Below are 26961 nucleotides of genomic sequence, written 5' to 3' on the forward strand. Positions count from 1 at the left end.
CAATTATTTTATTTTTCTACTTTAGTAAGATTATGTTTCATAACTTCGTTCAGATTAACAATTACTTGTGTTTTTTGTTGGTTATGCAAAAGCAAAAAGAAAAGAAAAAAAAAAAAAAACGTTTCAGAATAGTTTGTACCATTCCACCAAAAATTATAATTCCGTAACCCGCCATTTAACCGGAATACGGCTGCTGTTTTCAATGACAAAGTCTCACAGCAAAAATTTTAATCTTTACATAATAGGCGTCTTAGAAAAAGATATTTTTTGATTTTATTTCTCATCGAGCCTACTAAACAGTAATATAATATGCTGGTGTAAAACTTGTGAAGAATCTAGTTTCGAATTTTGCAATTGTAGCAAATATTTCAAGGTCTACGATACAGCTAAATAAAAACAGAGAAACAAAGCAAGCCTTTTTTTTTTTCAACGATGACCACGGTTGTGAGCCGTTAACTGTTAGAACCTTGTCTGAAACAATAAACTTTTTTTCTCTTGAAGGGCCATTTTCACGTTTTTCAAAGACTTTATTGTAGTTACAGATGACCATTTATTTACTGGTTCACAGGAGTAATATTTTTACATAAATGAATAAAACGGTTTTAGTTTTTTTTTCTTCCTTTTATTTCGAGGAGAAAGGATAAAAAATAGAATGATAGATTTGAAAAATCATTTGAAAGAAAGTTACCTTCTGAAATCACTCAGTGGTCGTGCAGGTATCAATGCTGTTCGAAGGTCATTATTTAATGTCATTTATAATGGGAAAGAATTTCTCATTCCCGAAGTAAATTGATATTCTTGTGATTTATCGGTGGAATTCTTTTAAGAAGGACAAAGATTTGGTTTTAATACATTAGTTTCATCTGCTTCGCATCAGTGCTAAAAAGATGACCTAAATAAAAATGCATTCCAAGATGAAAGATGCAAAAATATTTCTAAGAATCCAATTGTAGCAGATATTAAAACCGTGTTATTTTAATAATAGTACACCTGTTCTGTTCGTTGTGGACATGAAACTACCTAATGAAGTTAATTTCACGCGTGACATCTAAATTAATAAAAAGATTTAAAAGAAATAGTGTAGAAATCAGTTTTGTGCTGTAATGTTTTCGGAAGTTACATCGGAAGACGCCAAAATCATTATTAAAATTAGGGAGAGAAAACGCTAAGAGATGCGTATTCCAAGCCTCCAAGCTATATCTGTGCTAATTTTGGTAACTCTAGATCAAATTTTTTGTCCTGGACAGCGTCGACACACACTCATATTCTCATCCATTAATAATTTCGCAATAAATCAAAAGAAACGTTTTTAATTAATGGGAACTGTCAGGCACGACGTTATGTAATGATTTAACCGAATGACATTTTAACCTGTTAATGAAGAATGAAATGTTTGACACATGCTTCCAATGATCGATATTGGAAGCTGTAATTAAATCATTAACAGGAATAAGTTAAAAAGGCGGAAACCACGCAGAGGTCAGGTTTCCTTTTAGCTACTATACGCGACAATTACAATTAATCTTCCAAGTAAGATGCCATCTAATAAACTGGGAAAGGCAATAAGCATAATCTATTTTAAATAAGTAGAATTAAATAAATTAATAATAAGTGAATAAGTAGAATTAAATAAATTAATAAGTGAATAAGTAGAATTAAATAATTAATAAATTCCTAATTATAAATGTAAATACATACATACATTTATATATATGTAACATATAATTTTTTAAGCAGAATAAAACAGAGAAGACACTTTCGAATTTTTAAAACTTTTATTCCATCCCAGAAAGCATGATTTATGTACAAGAAGCGATGTGGGAAGCGTTCGTTCACCAGCGATATAAGAACAGAAGAGCGCAAAAGAGGGAGAAATTATTTATCCCTGGTCTTATATACCATGAGATTCCGATAGAGATTATCTACACGTGTCGACCCATGCAAGGGAATCATAGTGATCTTGTAAGAAAGATTTCGCTTGGCTGATAGTTTTTTTATCCCTTCACTCGGAGCGTGTGAACTGCCGATTTAAGCATTGTACAAAGCTTCTCTTGAGTTAATTAAATAGAAAAAGGGAAATGGGATCAGGAAATAAGAGAATATTTTAGAATGAAGTTAATATGTGCTAAATTAAATTAAAAATTAGAAAATGAATTAAATTAGATTTTAAAATATCATTAAACACACACACACACACACACACACACACACACACACACACACACGTATTGAAATGATTAAGTAAATAATTAAATGTTTTAAGTTAGTTAAATTATTAAGCTCATTAACGGAATAAAAAAAATCTTCAGTTTAAAAAATTCAACTAAATTCAAAATTTAATTCGATATCCATTTCTTTTAATTACCCAAACAAACTATTTTATTTCTGGAAATATTCTTAAAAATATGTTTTTGGTTAAGGACCATTGAGTGCAATTTGATACATTTTGCAACTTGATATTCAACAAGCAGCTTGTTTTTCGGGTTTAAATTGAATCAAATTTCTAAAACGTGTTCTGCATTATACATCTTCGAAATTTCAAGGAAATCCTATTTGCGATTCAAAGCATGGAAAGTTCTGCGTTGATGACGAATATCGAAATTTTTCAACAATGGTAAACATGTTTCTCGAAATTCAGTCGTTAAAGCTTTCTTTCACTTATATAAGAAAATAGTATCGATTTATTTATCGATCGTTCAAATCAGGTTAAGAAATCTGGTAGCAAATAAATTTGCAAATCCATCAGATTATGGAAGATGGCTAATCTCAAATGATCGATATTAATCAAGATTAATTCTAAATTCGTGTTTTTCACCATTCGATTTCAGCGAAATAAGTTATAAATTTATGATAATCTACTTAACGATTTAACGATTTTCCTAAATTAGGATTGGGTTCAAGGGTACACAGAAGGGTATCAAATTATTTTTTATTCAAAAAAAATGGCGAAAATTTAGGACAATGATGTCTACGAAAAAGAAAAATAATTATCAATCGAAAATTTCAAGGTGGTCTTTTTTACTTTTATCCTAATTAATAACATTTTGATTATGAGATTTTATTTTTGATTTGATTAGAAAATATTTGATGGTAAAATAAATTTTAAAACTAATTTATCATTTTCGTGAAAAGTAAGTAAAGGAATGATACAAAGATGAATCTTCTACAACTTGTTATTTTATTATTACTATGAAGTACTGTTATTTTATGTAGTATTAAAACTTGATAAATATTACAAATGTGTTTAATAAATATTATAAATTTTATTTTGTTCATTAACTAATAACATTAACTGACTTCCCTGATTCAGCTACTTCTCAAAATTCTTTAAAATCATAAAAATTAGCAATATAGTTTTGCGATAAATTATATATTAAAAACCATTCATTTAATACAAAATATATTAAATTAAATATAGATATGATATAAATAATCATACATAATCGTATTAAATCATTGTCAAGACAAATAAAAAACATAATGAAATTATTTTTTAAATCTTTTTTAAGAAATGAGAAGTGTAAATTAAATAAATAAGATTTTTTTTTATCATAGCTTTAGGGAAATAAAATGAACCATAAAAAATTTATCAATGCAATAAATTTACAAAATGAAAAAAAAGATAAACTAATATGAAATGAAGTAATTAATCTTAGGTCTAACTTTAAAAGTAGAATAAATATCTGACTTAAAAAAAGTCGTTGCTTACAAATTTTCAAAAAGGTTTTTTGTTAAAAAAAAAAAAGTTGAAACGCCAGTTTAGAACTTAATGATACTTTGAGGTTTTGTTTTACATACAACGTATCTCGGACAAAGAAACTGTTATAATAAAAATACAAAACGAAATTTTAATTATCCATTTTTAAAATTGATTTTAACTGTTCCAAATAACTCGCATGTTTCTACCTAATTATCTTGCATTTCCCTTTGTTTTAAAATATTAACGTATCCTTTTCTTTTTCATTAATGAATCATATTAATTTCTACATTGTTTGAATGCATTGTCATATAACAGTAACGCACTACAAACTGTAGTAATGGTCAAGGTCTGCCCACAAAGTCTCTTATCATTGAATGGATTACATTTAAAGCCTTGTTTCATTGAAGTTTTATTTTTCTAGACCCTTACCAAGGAATCTGAGAAAATGATAGTCTCTAATTGTTTAAATATCTTTCCATATCCGTTTGAGGAGAAAATCATTGTTTCTTGTTTTGCTAAAAAGTCTTTAATTATTTTTTCAGACGATAATACAATACGAGGCCTTGATACAGACATTGAAAAGCAAGGTGTCACTCCACCCCTCGACTGAGCAGATGTTTTCGTACACTGGTGCGTGACTAGCGAACTAACCTCGATAAATGCTCAAATCCCTCCTGGTATGAATTTTTTTTTGTTTACACTTTAATGGGAAATACCAGAAAGAATGTAGGATTTTACAACCGCTGTCAGTAAAAGTTAAAACGTAGATAACATTTTCAGCAATCAGAAAGGATTTTTAAATAGCTGTCAAATTTATATAAATATCTTTTGGTTCTTAATCTATTTTAAAGGAAGAATTAGGAAGTTTTTACCGGATTTTTTTACTACTTTGTTTTTAAAGTGAACGAAAAACATTGGAGCATCTGCTCACATCAGAAGTGAGTCTATAAACTCATAATTTTATAAATAGAAACTATCAAAGATAATAATTAAACAAGTGGCAAAACTGGCATTAGTTCCTTTAAACTTTTTAGATTTTTTTCTTTTTAGTTAAAAGACTGTTTTAAGTATAAAAGTAAAGATTGTTCTTTCCCTTATATAGAACTTTCTAATATATATAGGGAAAAATTGTCCTTAATTTTACTTTGTTTAAATCCGTTGTTTATGTTTTACACTTTCATGTCAAATAAAAATGAGAAAGGAATTATCCGTAACACTCAAATAAGGAAGATAGAGAACTTCAAGGATATAAAGGTGGACTAACTGTGAAGCAGAAAAATATAAATAAAAATCCTCATCATTTTTTTGTACGTATGTTTATCCTAAAACATACAACGTCGAAAGTTTTGAAAAGATACGACTTGCATCCTACAATCTATAATATCATCAATCACAATTCCCACTATTTTTTTTCTGCATTAGCCGACAACTAAAAAAAAAAAGCATCAATAAATCCAATCGCTGAAAGGGAAGTTTATTATTGTTTGATACCTTTTTTTAAAAATACTTATTTTTAACATTTTTTAAAAACACATTTTATTTCAGCAGAAAGTATCCTACATTTTACGCATCGTATCCTACACTTCATTCAGTGAGTATTTCCGTTGCAAGCTCGAGAATGTTACCTTCGATAAGAAATGGGTAAATCTCTTCCAAGAATTGATCAGCTGCAGACAGTTTTAATTGTCTGTAAATGGGTCCCACGATGCGTAAAGAACAGTTTCATCGGCCTAAGCCTGTACAGAGGAAACTATTCAAGTATTTGTTGTTTTTCTCAAAAGCTTTGTTGCTAAAAAAGCTGCACGTAATTCATGACTACATGCATGGAAATCAGTGGCCATAACTAATCTTACTTGTGTCTCAGGAATGCAAGAAATATTTTCTTTTTTTTTTTTCGTGAAAAAATGGTGACGAAAACGAAGTTCACTAACAAGAGGTTAAAGATTGAAGAACCTAAAGTTTCCCGGTAAAAATGCGTTTCTTTTTATTAATAAAAGGTTATGTTGACTCAGGAACTTGGTGAATCCAAAACGGAAATGTAATCCTACGAATACATATTTTTGATTCGTGACCAGATATCTAATGTCTACAACTTTATTTAGAAATACATTAGTTTCAGGAAAATTCCGTAAAATGACTTGGTAAAATCGTTTCAAAAACAAATTCTTAATAATCTCAGAGAAAGTTTCAATATTTGTTTAAGCTCAAATATTTATGCGATGAAAAGTTATTTGATCTAATTCATCCACATCAAAATGCAAATACATTTACTCATTGTTTTCCACTGATAAAAGTATTTAATGTATGTAGTGTGATAATTCTCTCAAATTCTCGCAGAAGTAATTCCTGGTAAGAATTTGTCTTAGTCCATGTTTCCGAGTCTTTAATTTATAATCTGGATTAATTTTGCAACGAAACACTTAGGGGATTAAACGAAAGCATTAAATAAATAATAATTCTGGAAATATCTGTTTTATATCTCTTTTTTTGAAATGCTCATTTCCAGAAAAGTAGAATAATTATTTTCCTCTATGCGTAATTTTATTGGGATTTTATTGATACATACCTAAAACAAAATATGTTTAAATATTCTTTTGATGAAAATTTGTTCAAAGATCGCAAAATAGCCGGAAAGCCTCATTCTTACAAAACTCCTATTCTTTTTCAGATAAAAGGTTAAAGACCTTTTAAACAGTAAAAATTAATGTCATACAGATCATAATTAAACACATTTTAAACGAGAATTTGAAATCTCGAATTTTATTACAAAGTTTTAATTTCATGCTTGTATATCAACTTTCATTTTAAAGGCTTATTAAATTTATGCAAATGAAAACGATGAAAACTTAAAAAAAAAATTATCATTAATTTGTTGTCTGCATTACATTTTTTTTTTTCAGGACAAAGAAGGGTTTTCCATTCTGTCTGCAACAGTTTAAAAATAATTATAACAACTTCTGAATCAGCATCTGTAATTCCCCAATTGGATGTAAAATCCACAGAAACTCCGGAAAGACCTTGACAAGTATCAGGTTTGAATATAAAACTACCTCCAAACCCACTTGCAAAAAGTTAGACATCTAAAGATAGTAAATAAATTAACGTGAAAAGGACCGGAAGTCAATTGTGGTTAAGAGTAACACGTGAAGCGAAAACGGGGAAAAAGTCAATGGTTTAAAAAATTACAAAGCGAACCTGTTTGTCTAGTACAACTTTGTAGTAACATGAAATGTGACCTTAAAAGACCTTTAAATAGCGACACTTATGTTACGTAGTATAAATGTCTACAGAAATTTGACTTATTTCTTTTGAGCTTGGAGCAAAATTAATAAAACATGCTGATACATTATTATATAATTATATAAGCTGTTAATTATGCATTTATGTTATAGAAAATGTATTACAATTACAATATCTGGTATGCGCTTAACAAATAATTATGCTTTGTTCAACATGCAGCTTTAGGGCAAAACATCAATCATCAATAGGTGAAAAAATGGGGAAGTTTTTATACGCTTTTGATATCACATTTATTCTATAATAAATTTGCTTTAAATTTTTACTTGAATGTACATTATTTTTAATTGAAAAGTATTGAAAAGGAATTTTAAAACCAAAGCTGTATACAAGAGTTATTTTATTAAATATAAATAAAGCAATTTAAAAATTATTATTATATAATCGTTTTTTTCTCATAATTGAAAATGTATTCTTTACAAATATGAAATCAATTAAAATTTTGTATGAAGGTGTAACAAAATGTACTTAAATTGATTGTTTACAATATATTTATCTTGGACGTAACATAAAATTGCATTAATGCATATGCTATAAGAACCATTACATTTAGATAAGAATTATCCTTTATCATTTCACTTTTGAATAAAAAAGAAATAAAATTTCTTTTAATAAATTAGTTTTTATTTCTATACAATTTTAGTTTTTAATTTCTATAAGTGGCATGCTTTTATTATTTCAGTATTCTGAATAGAAAGCCAATTAAAATATTAGCTAACTTAACTTCACAATTCATTTCGCCATAGTTTCATTCAGTAATTAAGCTTTCATCGGTAACCTTAAATGATTAATGTTCGAGCTAGTTTAATTATTCAAATTTCCTTACTTCATTAATGCAAATAAAAGATCATTGATAAAGTATGTCATCTATGAATTTCCGATAAGGGAACATTTTCTGTCGAAATTACTTAGAAATTAGTTATGTAACAAACAGGGCAGTGGCGAGCAAAAGCTATTTAAAATTCTGTTCATTCATTCGCTTATTTATAGGAATACTCAATTTCTTCAATGTTTTCTCCATTCATGGTAGGAAAGTTACAATTCAATACAATTTTATACGATCTTAAAATTTAAAAACCTGTTTTCTATATGTTTTTTTTAATTAATTTTCGCAGCTTTCTTCAGCAATTTTGCTTATTTTAAAAGAAGATTTAATAGCAGGCTTCACAATCAAATTCTAATTTCTAATTCTAATTTTTTAGTCTTGCAAATTATTTTGAAAACATGAACCAATTATTTCTCACTTTTATTTAACAAGATATGGTCAAAAATGCTGCGATTGATGTTTTTAATTTTGCTAATATGCTTATCAGAATATCTTAGCATACATTAAAAATACAACAAAATAGCAATCAGTGGTGTAATTAGGTATTATGCGATTCAGTAAATAAGTAAGAAACAGCCTTTATTAAAACTTATAAATATTTAAATCAAAGCTACTGGTTCTATTCGGTACACATTGACTTTTTAGTAAATTTATTTTTCAACTCTGCAAGTTAAAACAATAACAATGTAATATGTGTCAATATAACTCCAATACCTCGATCCTGAAGCTATTAAGATTTTGGGTTTCTACCACTGTCTTCATGATAATTTTAAATGTCAATGTCAGAAAACTGTGTAATATTTTCTTTCAGAACTGCACTTGGATTAGATAAAAATAATCATTGACTATGTTTTGCCTTATTTTCATGAATTTTTGAAACGATAGTACACTAATGGTACATTGTATTTTGAGTGATACAATATTTGCAAAAAAAATATTTCAATAAATTTTAAAAATGAATGTAAAATTATACAAATTAATATTTTTTTGGTTATAAACAATCTGTTTAGGATGTATTGATTTTTAATGGATAACTGTATATTATCATAGTATGTATATTTTTGATTGTTATTTAAGTGGTATAAATTTTAAAAGATTTGAGAACTACTGCTCCAGAGCAATTAATGTTACATTTACAATGCATTATTAACAAATTACAAATTAATTAACAAATACTGCATAATAAGAGTAATAATTCTTATTTTGATCTTCATTTATAATCAAGATAACATTCATGCATAAGATAATATATAATTCAAAGAGTTAAACTAAAGTCTTGCTGCTCGTTATATCTTTCCCACGCTATAAGCTGGAATAGACTATAGCCTTAGGAATTTCCCTCCTGAAATTTCTACGAAATCTTAAGAAAGAAAGGGCAGCCTTTCTCTTTTTCAGCAAACGATACATTTTACTTCACACCCTGTTAATTTTCTGGGTCAGCAAAATCCGTGCCTCTGTGACGTGTATTGCGCGAAAAAGCATTGTCACGATACAAATATAGAACTCTAAGCTGCATGATTATTACCTGCCGGTAATTTCAAGACTTACTCTTTTTCCTGTATTTTTCTTCCCAATAAAAAGACAAACTGTAGAAAGTATTAAAAATGTAGCAAAAAATTTAACCCCTATCTCAAAATTGGAAAAGAATGAGGTAAAATAAGTGCATCATGACCGACAAAAATTTTGGGGAAAAAAAAAACCGACGAAAGATTTCGAATTCGAACGATTTGTAGGTTTAGGGGTGGCATAAATGAGAGCAACAACAGGTTATACAACATAAATGAACATTTGCTTTAAGCTGAAAGGAGACCTGAAGCTAAATCAGTAGTAGGGCAAAGCTTTTTACAATATGTTTCATTATGAAACCTTAAGGGGAGCGGAAATAGGAAAACACTGGCAATTAGACATCGGTAATATGATTTGCCTAGAGCCTAAGCGTTGAGAGGGCTTTCAGCTAACTCAGTAAGTAAACTGTTGCCGAGTTTGAAAAAAATAAATAAATAAAGAAATTATTCTTCTAGAATGGGAGGAAAGAATTATTTTGAATTTTAGAATAATATTCACCTGAATTATAAAAGAATTTTATGTAATAATTGGTCGAATTTTCAATCCAAGTCTTTTCTTTAATTAGGCAAATATACTGTAATTCCTTTCTTGTATTAGACAAATATACTATAATTCTTTTTCTTGTATTAGACAAACTATAAAATAAGAATCACAGCAATAAAAAATCCTCAGGTGCATTTGATTATCATAAAAAATGAATTATATAAAAGGCAGTTCTATGACTGAATGGTACAGCTGATAAGTGAGATTATTCAAAAATTTGCATATATTATATATTTATTAATCCTTACAGTTGTTTTCTCATCATTAACGCCTTTTATTTCAACATTATTAGCGGCTCAATGATTGCAAATTTCTTGAACCATAATAAACTTGAAGTTTGGAAAATATTTTGGCGACTTCATTTAAACAAAACCTAAGCCTTAAAATTGAAAATTAAAAATCTTCAGATAAAAAACAAATCGTTGTCTGTTTTCCACTGTCGACAAAAAACCGTAATCATTTCTAAAGTCAGGAGTAAAACTGATTTAAAAAAATGAAAATATGAAACAAATCAAAACTTTTCAATGAAGTATTTTGAATTCGGTAAATGTTTTTAAGTCAGCGCTTATGTCATGTGGCTTTGAGATTTAATTTTGTCCACAGTCTTATTGGAATATATCATCCCCATTCGACTAATTCAAAATTGCTTGTAGCTTGGTAAAAACAAAACGCAAAATGAACTATCATTTAAATTCAAATTGTAAACTTCAATATAGATAACTATCAATATATTTGATTGATATATAATCACTTTATTACTTTCTAATACCTATTTAAGAAAATTTTCAATCCTGGTAATAATATAGGTTAATAACTGTGTTTTTATTTATTGCAGTTTTTACCTTGAACTAGTCTAGTTTTTGTCACTATCTTTGTAAATAATAAATAAAAAAAAAGAATTAAAAACATAAATTTTTCATGAAAAGGGCTCATTATCCATTCAAATATGCGCAAGAAAAATCAACTATCATGCTATAAAAAGTAAAAACATTTTCAAATATCAATGATCTAAACGAAAAAGAAACATATCGGCACACTGCAAAGCATACTGATACTGCAACATTGCTCGGAAATATGTAATGTAATAAAAGCAATATACAAGGCTATTGAAGCATATAGACACGTCAATCTGACAAGCATGAATGAACCGAAGATCAAAGTTTCATAGTATAGAAAAAAAAGTATTGCCAGCCAAGATTGGCTTTCTCCTTGCCTAAAATATTTCACCCTAAAGGGAAAAAAGTCTAATAAAATAAAAAAAAAAAAACGCAATTTGCGAAACTATTTTGTTTGTTTGGAATAACGTTTGTAGAAACGACAGGCTTTATCCTTCGCTTTGTGTTGAAAAGAATTTTTTAAACTGTTCTAGTTTTCCACTGTGGTTTACCATTGCGAAACCAGATTTTCGTAGAAAAGCCGAAATAAAGTCAATGGGACTAGGGCTATTCTTTTGATTCGATATGCGTGTTTCGTTCCATGGAAGAAACAAGAAATGTTCAATTACTTTTGAATTCTCTTCAACGAAACTGAACTTATTATTCAATTATTTACCTTTGTTCTCATTAGTTAATATTTCTAACTTTCGAAACTGTTTAAAGTTTCATTGTTCCTCGGAAGTTTTAATGAAATTGCTATTTTCGCAACAGATAAAACTGAAACAACTTTTGCGGAGGAAGAGGAATAGTAGAATCAATTCTTCCGCACCAAGAATTCGATAAAAATTAATTACTGATAATAGAATAGAATAGAAGACAATTTGACTTTAGCAACGATTCTCTTTTGTATCTTAAAACTGAAGACTTTGGTTAAATGTAACAGTCAGTATCTTTTGCCATTTTTTTTTCTCTTAAGACTTTTCACTTTCTATACAGAAACTTATCAATTAGCTTAAAGTGCAAATAATTCATTAAATAAGATTAATTCTAATTTTTGGTTAAAATATGCCTTGATTTTCAGATTATACTTCTATTTTTAGGGCATCTAAAAACTGGTAACGAACTAACATATTACTAATAACGTAATATGTTAGGTGGGATAATATATAAAGAGATATAATACACAAATTGCTTGTGCCTTATACTCAATGTCTTTAGGACAATATTTTTACATGATTTGAATACGGCTACTTTGTTGCTTTGTTAATCATTACATTTAAGCCTATTTCATGAAAAAAGCAATTTAAAATAAAAAAAACAAGGCATTATCAAGTCACAAATAACATTATTATCCTTCGATAGTGCTAGTAACATCATGTTATCTAAAATAATGATGCCATTAAGTCTCTTTGCTGTTCTCTTCAAAAGCAGTATTGAATCGCCAATACTATCGTTAAAAAGATCTGAAATAGCCTAAATGACATCATAAAGTCTCATGATGACATGTAGTCTCGGCGGCTTGGAAAATTTGCAATTTTGAGATTATTGCATCCCGTTAGTTACGAAAGCAGTGAAATCATTAGTCACTGAAATGGATGAAACTAAGATCAAAGCCAAGGCCACCTTTGTTATCGACAACTTCAGTCAAGGGCACAAACAGCGATCTTTAGAGCGAAACTAAGACTGAGTTTTTCAAAAATAATTCAAGCAATTTGGATAACTAGTTCAACTTACTCACTACTATTTCTTTCTTTCATTGTAACAGAGTATACGCAGACATCTGACAACATAAGCAGGAGGCCTTTCCATCTGTTACCCAATAAGAACGAAACCATTCAGAAAATTTTCAATGAATATGAACTTGACATCAAGCAGTAACTGAATCAGCAATTTTGAACTTCAGTCTGAAAACTAGTTTTAAAGTGACTTGAGCTTTGATATTGACTTCATATGTTTTAGTGACTGAAAATTCCATTGCTTTTGTGTCTATAATGTCGTAATAGTAACAAAAAGTGGCAAAACAAATAAAAACAAAGCTCAATAAAACAGATATTTTATTTAGTATACAATTTTGATTAGAAACCTTTAATAAATATTAACAGAATAAATTCTGGTTCTTCATCATTTAATACTTTTAAGTATAAAATGATTTGATATGTCACCATAAAATATATCGGTAGCTTAGTTCGAACTAGCAACCAAGCTGAACTTATGTTAATATGGTTAAGAAAATGGTTTGATTTAAATAAAAATGTAATAAATGCAATTTCAGCATATCGAAGTGCTTGTGAATAAGCTTCCTACACATTAGTTATCGGAAAGATGAAGCCAATAATGATTAAAAAATAACAACTGGAATAAATATGAGAAATCTCTTTTAAAAACAATTTGCAGAAAAGATAATCTGCAGTTTCGGTTTCAGTTATCAACATTATAGTGAAAAAAATTGTAGACGCATAAAACATTTTTTTCTGTATTCAAAACGACATATCAGACATAATCATTGTATATCAAATGATCCGTGCTGAGATTGTTCATCCGTATCATAAAATATTATAAAAATTCGGTATGATTTAATTTTATTTCTTTGATTTAAAAATGCAAAATTGCTTGATCGAACTCCAATTCTCCATTTTTTTGTGAAATATTGTAACAAGATGAGACATCAATTCAAGGAAAATGTTCAAATTGACGTTCATCCATCAATTTACCGATTAAATCGATGAGAATCCTCGTGGAATTTTCCTTATTGTAAACTGCGAATTATTGATGATAAAGTATAATTCCATCTCTAATTCGGTCATTGGTGGTATCATTTGTCATTGATATCTATAAATATTCCACAAAAGAATTTTGCTTCCAATTTATTTTTATAGGTTGAATTCCAGTTGTTCGATGTTTCCATTTTAGCTTTACTTTATTATGAATACGAATTTCATAAATAGTTTTAAAACAATAAATTTTACTTAACGGAACAAAGCAAGCTACCATGATTGAAGCAGATGATTTGTTTCGAAAATAAAAGAGAGAAATAAATAAATTTTTTAATATAATTTTAGTTTATAAAGATTGTGTTATTTCGTGGTTTTTAACTCATGATGACCAATCTCTTCATTTAAAACGGGATCGGAAATGCAACTCTTTATGGGATTTGCTCTTTGACTCTGAAAGCCGTAGTGTGTACAGTCTGTAGCAGCAATTTATGCAAAAGAGAAATCGCAATAATACTATAAAACATTTTATTTATATTTCAGTTTTTATATATGAATCAAAATAAAAATCAATGCCTAATACAAAGTGTCATCTCATTCATTCCCAGAAGGTTCAGCCTTTACTAATTAGACCTGAACAAAATCTCTACTAATAATAAAAGTGAATATGTGTATAAATTTTATTGCTCTATAGGCCAAATCGTTTGATTCACAACTAAAACATTTAGCACATATAGGAGGTAATGTGTACCTCGGAATTATATTTATAAATTTTAAGTATAATTTTAATTAATTAAAAATTAAGCCGAAATTTGAAATCTTTCCGTGATAACTTTCGAAAATGTCATTTCACATACACACTATTCATTACTAAAATTTCACTATTTCAGAATTTAAAAAAAAAAAAAATTATCGTATTAACAATATCAATCTAATAATCGTAATTTTTTCTGATTTTTTGGCAATTAAAAAAAACGTTTTTTTTTTAAATTTCTAACAATAGATTATATTGTTACCCTGAAATCAAATCAGCTTTCATTATGTCATTAAATATTTAATTCCATGATTTTCTTTCATTTTGGAGAGCTAAAGAAGAAAGATTCTTTTTAATATCAGCGTAGTCTGTAAGACGAAGAAAAAAAGATGATGTTAATAATAACTCGAAATTTAGAAGATATATGAACCAGACATTTACGTTTTCAATAGGACTATGATGTTATGGGACAAATCTCCATTAGTTCACGTACAGAGCTTAATTAGAATAATACGGTTTTAATGTTTGAAAATTTTGTAAAATCATGGGTAATAAGTTATATCTAAATGATTTATCTGATATTAAATATAATCAATATTCCCCGCAAATCATCTAGAGATGACCTCTGGCGACCAGCCATTAATTAAAAAATTAATATAATTAAGCAGGTTGATATCTAAAAATGATATCTAATGAAGCATAACGAAATATTATTTTTTTTTCAGTTTTGGCAAAAATGATAAATTTCCATGGTAACTGAGCAACGATTTTTTTTAAAATTCATTGCTCAGCTGCAGTTTTAGTAATTGATGCAACTTTGGCAATAATTTCATTTCAATAGTTTACCACATTGAATTCAAACAAACGAGGGGAACTAGTAAGAAAACAGGCAGCTTTTCCGATCACGCCTATGACTTTAGTAAAATATTTATAACATTCTTTAGCTTATATAAGTACCAGACAGATATGTTATATAAAATTCGAGCTTCGAGGTCATAGTGGCATCTCTTGGATAAAAAACACGTTCCATATTATATAACTCTCATTAAATCCTCGTTGGTCTTCCAAAAATTACTTTTTTTATGTCCTTGAAAAGAAAGTTAAGTAATATTCATCTCCCAAGGCTGATCCTTTCTTTTCTCTTGTTTAGTATTCAAACGGAGTTTTCTTTCACTTAAATAAACTGTTTGATGGCTCACTTTCAGTTCACTGATGATACCGAGAGTGTTTAAAGCAATATCAGCTATCTTAAGAATTTATTCATCAAGTGTTAAAGAAAAGAAGGTATTCAGAATGAAAATCAAAGTAAAACAGCTAGGCAGGCACCTGTAAAGCACATTCTGTTGAGTACCTCTAACGATAATTCTGAATTACAGGTAAGCATTGCTTGTATTATAAGAAAATTTAAGCATATGAATAAGTTTGATATTAATGTTCTCATCAGCCGGACGATAATAAATCGTACAGATGAAGATTTAATATTAGTTCTATATGAAAGCAGCTAATTCGAAACCTATAAAGCATTGGTTTAAATGTGCTACTATTGAATATGATAAATTAAATATTTGGTGTAATATGTCACTGAAAATTATAGCTTATAGTACTTTCTTAATTGAAATTATGTACCTTGAGGAAAAAAAAGAAAGAAAAAATACCATTTTTTTTTCTTCGCCTGGCGTATGGAAAAATACAAGATGAAGAAATTTGACTCAGAAGAAATTTTTAATAGATATCAATATATTTTTGAAGCATTTATAATTATGTCGATCTAAACAGAATTGCAGAAAAATTCATCGTTGAACTAATGAAATATTCATAAATATTTTTTTACAAAATAGTTTGCATTTTATTGCGAAATATGAATTTCGAAAATTACTTTGTTTAGATTATTTTGTTGAAAATTCGGTATTATTTCGGTATTCAAATGTTGTAATTTTTTTCTGAGTCTTATCCATATTACGTACTGAATAAGTTTTGGCATGCGGCAGTTAAACCAGCTAACAATATATTAATTTAGAAAATTTCAAATATTTCAAATATTTCTCCTTCTTTGTTTTACTTTTATTAAATATAAATCACCATAACTTTTGAAGACTATATTGGTTTGTCAGTAATACACTTAAACATAAAACTTGGTATGAAGCATTTAGAAATCAGATACTTAAAGGGAAAAAAATCCATACATCGAAAATTTTGTGCCTAATCATTTAAATTTTCATAATTTTACTAAAATTTAAAAAAAATATTCCTCTGTTTTTAAAGAAATTTTTGAATTATTTAAGTGTGTTAAGAAATTTCACCACAGTCTTTTCAAAACTATCAGAGGATTATTATTGTAACAAAAAGAGCGAAGAGTATAAAAGTACCGTTATAGAAAGTCACCCATCTTAAATATTTTAAAGAAGGGAATCATATACACTTCTTTACGAATCGGCCATAATAATCAAATATTTAAATTATGAAAGCAGTACAACCATGCGACCCAATGATGCACGTTGAGAAAATTAATATTCTTTATTCTACTATATTTCATATAAATTCCGCATAATAATATGAAAAACAATATTTCATAGTTAAAAAAAATCGACTTTATCTCTAAATAAACCAATTCTCAGTAATTTGACTGAAATTACGCACTGTATAAAGTATTATAATTCAACAAGTCGTCATAAATGAATTATGACATGGAAATTTATTGTGTATGATACACTGTTGAATTCATGGATCAAGACAATTCACTGATTTTCATCAGTAAAATTCTGCTGCATTGTCCACCAGAAGAAGACCAACTCGGAAACTGCTTTATGCTAAAAGCATGGGACATAAAAAAGTGTATTGTGCTACTATGTGTGTGGTGACCCGCTTCGGTCCAGTGAATGAGTTATTATGGGGTATAACACCGTACGATTAGAGCAAGGAAAAGTGCCTGAAATATAAAGAAAGAGAAGGAAATACTTTTTAAAAATATTTGGAAAATAAAGAAGATGAAAATGTACAGGAGGGAAACGATTTATACAACAAGTCCGTTTTATTTAGGTATCAACAACCGAGTTCTGCCATAAACAGTTATTTAATCGAAATGTTTGGAAGTAAATACTTGTTAGTTTATGAAACTAATAGACTGGAAATAAATTATTATCCAGATGCATACGAAATGCATTGAACACAGAAAATGTTTTCCCGTGATATTTGTTTTGAATTTTATTTAACTGGTTGATATCAGAATTGCCACCATATAATATATAAAAACCATTTGTGGCAGATTGTTTTATCATAAAATTATTTGATTAAAATTTCTGATATTTAAAAGAGTTATTATAATATTCAGTTCAGTAAATATTTTTATTAAAATAATAATTATTATTCATTTAAAGAATATTAATAGGAAGTTTCATGTTTCAATAACAACCAACTGTAAAATTACGTAATACGTTTTCTGTTTTTGCTGACTTTAAGAACTAACTAGATTACATGAAATAATTACACGGTTTTTTATTTAGTTTTATATATTTTTAAATAGCTTGGATAATTTTTTGATGTATGTTTACTTCAGTGTTACCAACATTTAAGAAATCTGATCCATTTTTCATCAGCTATTTATGTATTAGATGGAGAAATATAAGGAATTATAGCAATAAGCTACTGGGAATTTGAGATGTGGTTTTGTTATTACAAACGCGATAACCTTATAACAAAATTAATCTGATAATAGAAAAACTATTCTATTTTTATTAAAATTAACTATCTTTAAGCAGCTTGGATATTCTTATGCAATTCTTATTCGTTGATTCAATCTTACCATTTCAAAAATTCATCATCCTCTTGTTATTTTAGCATTTGATAGGAAAGTGAAGAACACTAATAGAATGAGATATTGGAAACCTTCTGTTATCTTAAATTTATATTAAAGAGCTATTCATCAAACATCAGAAGAAGCTAATTTTTTAAACATATTTACACATAATCCAAGTCGAGAAATTTGAAATATTTTGCACCTTGATCAAATTAAAAATTAAGATCTATACTTTTAGTTGCATGAAACTATTAAAGCAATATCACAATAAATGAAAGAAAATTAAGAATTTACTTTTTAGCATAATAAAAAAAATATTATTTTTCGTTTTACTTATTTTTATAGAATTTTGCTCATTTTATAAGGTCAATATTGAGTTTGAGTTTTCTGAGCTTTCAGCAAAAAAAATTCATAAGGAATGCAGCTCTAAATATGAAACATAACGAAGTTCAATAATCAATTAGAATTTCTATGTATTAACTAAAATATTAGTTAGTAATATTACACACTTTAATTAAGATAATTTTTGTAGATTAATTAATTAAAAAGAAAGTTCTACTAAAAATTTTTTTGTTAATCCAAAATTTATCTTTGGATTGTATTTTCAATAATCATTTTGAGGTTAACAATTTAAATTCTTTCTTAAAAAAAGGACATTAAAAAAAATGTTCGAAAAAAAACTAGAATTCGTTTTAAAATAAATTCGGAATTCTACGAAATTTACTTCTTTTTATGCAACATGTTTTAATTCAGTCATTCGATGCAAAACCTGCAGAAATTCTTAGGTCTGCTCTAATTTCTAATAAAACTACTGATTTCTTTTGCAAGAATCGCCTTAGGCAAAAGTTGGGCGACAACATGAAAAATGATTTAAGACATTTCACAAATAGAAAGGTCAGTAAGTGACTGACTCTTTTTTTCTGATCGAAATTTGCTATCAAGGACATTCAGTGAACCTAATACTAGTTAGCCTCAAGATAAAAGTTTCCTGAAATATGAGTGGTGGTATTTCGTATTAAGGCTAATTCCAAGTTAAGTGCTTTGAATTAGAAATCTGCATATAAAGTTTACTTTATTTCTTTCAAGATTCAATGGTAGAATACTTATTATTTTCAAGTTATCAATCGAGTTACTTAGTTCCTTTTAATATTAAGTTATCATTATCTTTAATTTCTCCTATGCGAAATATGCTAAAGTAAAGATATGGAAGCTTACCTATCAATACCATAGCTGAAAATCTAGAAGAATGAAATTTGCTTTAAAACGAATTTAATGGTCTTAACATCATTAATGCTGATTCTATTTGGTCTGCTGAAAGCGTTTTAAAATGAATTTTCATTTTCTTCCCTACACTATGAAAGTAAATATTAAATGTGTTATGGTATAAGAGCATGAGGAATTCTAGAATAGAAAACCGTACATATTTGAGAAATTCGTAAATAGGTGAAATTGGTTTTTTCTATATACATATTTAATTTAATTTAAAAAATTTGTGAATTGGTGAATTCACAGCATTTGTTGAATATCTTTACTTTCAAATATGTATTAAATATAGTTTTTTCAAAACTAGCATTTTTTACCTTTTTACTTTGGCTAAATGATAATTTCAGTATACTCCAAGATATATATTATTTTACATTTATGCTTTATAAAAATATTCCTACTCATAATAGAATATCATAACCTTCGCGTAATATAAATACATCACTAGCACATAGTGATGACTTTAATAATTTGGAAAATCAGATATTTAATATAATTTCAATCTAAAGCAGTTTTAAAAACATAATAACTACTCTCGATTTAAAAATCAGTAATTTAACCGCTATTAAGGCTTGAATAAATAAGAGTATTTTATTCAATTAATTAGCATCTAAAGGTAATTCTAAAGATAAACTAAGATAGCAGGATTATACTTTGGCAAAAAGATATTTAACAGTTCATATAAAGATAATAAAATTGTTGATTCTAGAACAATCGAAACAGCAAAATTTTATATTTCCAACTATTAAAAATATAAAAAATGTTGAATTTCGCTTGCTAGTTTAAATCAGAGGCCTTCTCATAATTGTAAGAATGCACTAAATACTATTTATTCATAAAAATTCCTATTTTTAAGTACGTTTTTTAAAAAAATTCTGAAATAAGGGATCATAAACATAACTGAACAGAAACAGCCTAAAATATAAGATTACTTTTGTGAAACATTTGTTTTGAATTATCTTAACATGTTATCAAACAGAGATTTATACGGACAAACACCGCAAACTGCAATTTTTCCATCGATTGGGTGTTCCATTTTTGCAAACTCACGTCGTTCTTATTTTCATGCCATTCAATACAGTTTCAAATGTTTTGGTGTAGCTGACCTCGCTCATTCTCGTTTCACCAATTGGTTTTAGATAAGAATGTCCAATTTAGATTTCTTTCTTTTGAATTAGTTCCATTAATTTCATTTTTTGAGAACAGAATTGTTGTTAAAAACTAAGATACTTATTGTGTTGCAGAATGTTTTAAGATTATATATATTTCATAAATTTTTTTCTTCAAAATTAAAATTATAGTTATTATTATTTTTTTCGGATATGATTTTACAAAATTGATACCGATTTCAAGTTATACAGAATGTAGTTGAACATAGTAAAAAAATTCCTAAATTCAATATAACCGAAATATAAATTTCTTAATTGTAAATATTATAGTCATGGAAATATTATACACAATACTGACGAATTAAATTCTTCAAATGAAAATATTCAATTAAATAGTCATTGAGAAATAAATGCCAATATATTTTAACCAACAAACTTCGATCAGTTATTAAACGACAGAAGTCAAATAGATCCCAACCAGTAGCACACATGTATTGTACAATATTATACGATATTAAACCATATTCACAATATTGTATAATGTTGTTGAATATTTAATAATACAATATTATACAATATTTCGCAACATTTTGTACTACCTGGATCTGCATTATTTTTAATACTACAAAATATTTCAAAATTAATAATCATTTTTCTGATTGAGTTTATCAAATTTTTATTCCACATTTAATCCAGAAGTAGGAAAGTTAGATCAATCTGTCCCAACGACATTATAGGAAGCTCCACTAACTGCTTACATGAAGGCATTTTTTTTTCTTTAGGACTTTGATGAAGTTATTTCTTCAAATATGTATGTTCTTTTATGCATTTAAGGCTTACAAATGATAGAGTTTAAGCATATTCTTGAATAAATCAGTTATGGTTTCTAAGCATAAAATCACAGATGACACGCTTAATCGCGCGTTTAAAGTAACTCTTTCAAAAATACATTCGATAATAGTTATATTATTCATCATAACGGTAAAAATATCTATGAGTTAGGAAAGAGGATTATATTTAGAAACCGTTTAGTTAGAGATAGGAGTTTCTTTAAAAATAGCTGAATTTATCAATTTTTAAGGCATGCAATGTTAGTACAGAATTTTAATGTTGTAACGAAGAATATATTAGCATACCATTGTAACCATTTAGTTGAATATCTATTTAAGAATTAGATAAACAAATCATCTCTGTAAGAAATACATTTATAATATGACATTTGGGTGTTATAAGGGAATTTATATTTCCATACTCGTATAATTAAGCCTTTAAATGTAGTGATGTCTTGCATTAAAGCAAACGATAAAGAGACTTAAAATTAAGAATTTTATGAAAAATGAAATACACAAAAACAAATTACACAAAAGTTGGAAATAAGTCAAATAAAGAAATGTTTGCCATGGCTATCTATTAAAAAATTGTCTGAATCATAAAATATGATTGTTAATCAAAACCTATAAAATGTATAATGTTTTTTATCTATGTATAGTTTTTAAGTATTTGTCGGTTGTAACGACGACCAAGAAAAAAAAATCGCTAATTTGGTGATTTCAGGCGTCGAATTATATAGCATGTGATTCGTACGTTCAAAATTTTTCATAATAAATAATAATGCACTTGAGTATATTTTTATAATTTGGCGAAATTTTTTCTTGGCGCTTTTTAGTAGCCATTAAAACCGATATAATAACCACCGTATAAACCGTAACTTTATAATAGCAAAAGAGCTGTTATGATAAAAATGAGTAGCAGAATATCTGTCATTGAATTCTTCTAAACGAAAACAAAATTTCATTCCAAAAGCTACATATCACTTGGATAAGATACTGTATTATACAATCTATCTAAGATGGGAACCCCCAGGTGGGGATTTGAAGCAACTGTCAAATTGAATGTGGGTAAAGTGGATCGACAAAGAGTCTCTCGACCTCTGTGAGATTGATGCCAATGGTTTTTGGCGCACAACGTTGCAATAGTTGTTATCCATAGAGAGTTAATCAAGTTCTTACTTATCGACGTCAAAAGTAATTGATGGGCATTCAGCCCCTGTCAATCAGATGTTGTAACTTTTGAAAGTAAAACTATGAGCAAAATACATTTCAGAAAGCTGAGAACTTCTCGTTTCTGAAACGACTGCATGTGTAAAATTTTTTTCCTTAAGATTTTTTGTAAGTTTTTTTTTAACTATGAAACTATGTCATGATTATATCCAGACATGCCAAGGTTAGGATTTTGCAATAAAGTTACGAGTACTGGACCAAATTCTTGATATTTCTCGAAGTAAGATTACATATTTGGGGATAAATATGTGATATTACATTAACTGATACTTATACGCCGTTTATTCAGCCCTATGCAAATCATCAAATAAATAACAAAGAATTATAAGAATCAAACAAAAGTATCCTGATAGCATTCCTGTTCACCTGCACTCGAAGAGTCCGAGAATATTGTATATTAAAATAAAAGAAAAAAGATTTTGAAAAGATTTTATGTGAAACTTTACAGTTTAGAAAACTTTTGTTGAATGTTAAAACGATTTTAAATGCATGATCTACATCACACGAAATTTCTAGGGCAGAATATTGATGAATTTGAAGATATGAATCAAATAATAAAGAAACATGTCTAAACAGACTCTGTTTGTTTTCGGAAAAAACAACCGAATTTATCAGAAACGAATGAAATGTAACGTAAATCAAACAAAGGGATATTCAGCAGCAAACAATTGCCATTTGTTTAAAATATATATATATATATAAATATTTATTAATTTTATTATTTTATTTATTGTTTTTTTTTGGCAAAAGATATAATGATAAAAAATGTATTGTATGAAATAAATATGTTTCTCAAGGAAACTCTTTTTTTGATTATATATCAATCTTATGCAAACGACACCTTTCAGTGTCCATGGACCAAACTTAATGATATAGCAGACGAAGATAATTCATCAAAGTTGGCGAACCCGGAAAATAGATTTGACATTATCATCAAATGATAAAAAGCTACAGCATCTGGAGGGGAAAAACGCCGGACCCCTTCTTTACCGAAAGGCCATTAAGCACGGTCAGTTAACGAACCGTTTAACAGAGCTTTTACAAGTCTCAGCTACTGAGGTTTAATGACTGCGTTTTTTGGCCTAATACGTCTTTCGGATGATGTGTAGGTCTCAAAATCAGAAAAGACATTAAATGTCTGAGAAATGTGTGTTTGGGTATTGGAGAAAAAGATAATTTCATTTCCTCCAACATTAGTGGTCGTCTGAATGCTGTTTCAGAATGTATCATTGGCGAAGCATGAAACGTCGTAGAGGAAACTTAGGTGCAATGTCCGAAAGGTATAAAGAAACTCATCGTCGCGTCTGCTTTATTCTTCGTTACTGCTTAATTATGCAGATAGAGGAAATACTTGATCTCAAATTCCACAGCGACCAAAAAAACTCCTCTATAGGAAACTGATGTTATTAACATTGTCCGGGTTATCTCTCACGTGATTAGTGTGAAGAAAATCGAGTCGAGAAAGTAACAGGAGAAAAATAGTGCCAAAATGATCTCCTTACTGTAATTGCATCTTTTTGCTTTCACAGGTATCTTGTCATCACGTTGAACGGAAGTACGAGAGGAAAAAAGTACCGTAAGTGGCTATTCAAGAGGTGTTTTCAGCAAATAATCAATTCAGCTTTTAATTATTGTTTGCGGTCCAGATTTAACAGTTCAATGTCTGCTGCGAATACTTAGAAAAAGGGGATAGCTCCGAATAGCATCGTTTTTTATTATAAATTCTAATTACGGTTTAAATCGCCTTTAAGATTAAAAATTTAAATGGTCTTTCATTAGCTTCTTATTTTATTAAAAGTTCTAAAAATATTAAATATTTTAGCAGTAATAAATATCATTAATTGAAGATTAACTTCATGAAATAAAGAAGGCTATTCTGTATTTCTTGAAGCTAATTTTAGTCACTTATAAACTTGATTTAAAATTTTAAAGCGTTGTTCATAAGCTTTATTTCATTGAAAATTCTTTTATTATAAAAAAAAAATCGGAACATGCCTATCTGATTTTTTTTCTTTTTAAAATTAAATACAAATATTGGAAATCCAATGTTTTAAAATATGTTTTATTTCAATGTTAAATGGAAATAAAGTTTGTATTTCCATAGAATTTTACAATATCCTGATCTTGACGGATCTTTAGTATCAATTATATAATTTTTGTGCAATTTAAATTTAATTAAGATTTGTGCAATTTAATTAATTAAAATTTATACATAAACTCGTTTATTATATTTTAATTTAAGTAGGATTTAAAAATTTTAGCTCTTGTACTTTTGTCTTTTTTTCAACTATCGATTTTTTTCAACTTATTTTTTTAATTCAGAGCTTATTTCTTAGGGTGGATGAAAATTGAGAAATTCTTATAAATGCTTTTAAAAAAATGCGCAAATTCCACTTATTGAAACATTAATTTTTCTTCTTCTTGTCGTGTAGCTAGTTATTATTATCGTTCAGATTTTTTTAGAAGTTCTTACTTTCGCAGTGTCATTCGATATTTTTACAATAATATTGTTTATTAATAATACTTGACAGATAATCGCGATTAATGTATTTGCGGCTATTTCTAATAAATATTTATCAAAATTTTCCACTTTTTTACTTGTTTAAAAAACATTCTACAGGATTTCTTCACAAGTAGCGATTTTAATGACGAACCTTCCATTTTTCTTGCTTTTAAAAGGGCCCATGTATTTATTTCACAAGCTAACACACCATTTCATAGTAAGAAATAATTTTAATTTCCGATTAAAGATACTATTCACGTTCTACATTCAACTGGATATATTTAAATTCTTTAGAGCGAATCTTTTCTCGTTTAGAAGTAATTCGACTGCTGAACAGTTCCTAAATCTCAGATTTAATTCAGCAGTTTAGGTTAACAATACAGTGAATTTGATGCAGAATTAAAGTAATTTCCTAAATGAAAGACTACTGGTAGTACAAACAATTTCGGCGATAAAGAGACATATTACATTGTTATATCAGAATCGAGCCTGAAAAGAATCAACATTGATTTTATCATATCACTCTACACTTCCGCATTGCAACAAAGAAGCTTGTTTGGAAAGTAGATTTCTTGAGTGTCATTTCTTTCAACGTAAGTGCGCATAGCCAAATCTAATAAACAAATTATCTCCGCCTTTTATTACTATGCCCGTTATTAATTGATTCTTTTGAATTTTAGAAACGCGGTTAGATTTTCGCTAGATCTGGTTCACTCTTCTAGTGTTTTAATTTTTTTATGTTCTTTTCAACAGTTAAACAAAATGTTTAAATTGGGGTCTTTCCTGGTAATCTTCAGTTATTGTTATCAATACTCTGTTCTAGTTTGCTTTAAAAAGCATATATGATCAGTCGATTCTTTTCTTAAATGGTCGAGTTCAATCACCAGGATGCAGTATTGATTTACAGTGTGAATAAAAGAGATTTGCATTTTTTGATGTATTGTTAATTTTTTGACACATTACTTAGTTTATATATAGTATTTTCCACTGTAGAAAAGATTAGAGGCAAGGATTTTTTTTCTTATACAGAAATAACCAGGTTAAAAAATGGATACATTATATAAAAAAGAACTTCAGAGAGAGATTCAAGAAAAATTGATTCTTCCATCATATTTTCTTTGCAATGCCATCTGTTCATGTGACATTGGAATCACATGACAGATGTAACTGCCAGTCTTTTAACATTTTATTGCGCTACGACAATATATCTTTCTATTTTTGAGCAATGGTTCTAAAGTGAAATTATTATAGCTGTTGAAGTCCCCATGGATAGACTACATTCTATTACTTATTACTTTTCTATTATCTGTAATCACACGACTACTCTACAGTAACATACTACACTATTCTACATGTCTTCTCATATTTTACTGCGTTGTGACACCACGGCTGTTTTTGCTTTTGCACAATGGAACCAAAATGAAATTATGGTTGTATCAAACAAGACTGTATAGATTACATTCTACAAATACTTGATTTTCTTGCAATGGTATCACTTTATATGGCCTACAGTCACATTGTAGAAGAGACTGCAAATGCATTCCGATATTTTATTGCGCTGTAACGTCACGGCAGATTTGCCTTTTCACAATGGCTCCAAAATGCAATTGTCATGGTTGTATCAGGCGAGAATAGATAGGCTGCATTCTACCATTGAATAATGGAAAAATTCTCAGAACTTCAAACATTCTCAGAAATGGATATTCATTTGAGATAAATTGTATTGGGAAAACATTAGATAATAAACATAAATTAATATAAATTGTCCGAGGCTAATCTTCATTAATTACATTACAAATTTTTAGAGACATTTTGTAGGGTTTTATCTCTTAAGTCCACATAATTTTTTTTGTAAAATAATTCTTTAATAATCTGTTACATTATTTTACCATAAATTGTAAAATAATTATATATTTGGACTTAGTTTGGCTGCATTAATTTTAAATTTTGATATAAGATGA

The 26961-nt window shown here is 28.0% G+C and overlaps 1 protein-coding gene across 1 annotated transcript in view; it reads right to left on the reverse strand.

Annotated features, from left to right (window-relative positions):
- The window catches only part of LOC129965601 (hephaestin-like protein), an 82101-nt gene that overhangs the window by 43340 nt on the left and 11800 nt on the right, over positions 1–26961 (reverse strand). The gene's annotated exons all lie outside the window — the stretch shown is intronic.

Source organism: Argiope bruennichi, chromosome 4 (genome assembly GCF_947563725.1).
Source record: "Argiope bruennichi chromosome 4, qqArgBrue1.1, whole genome shotgun sequence".
NCBI lineage: Eukaryota > Metazoa > Arthropoda > Arachnida > Araneae > Araneidae > Argiope > Argiope bruennichi.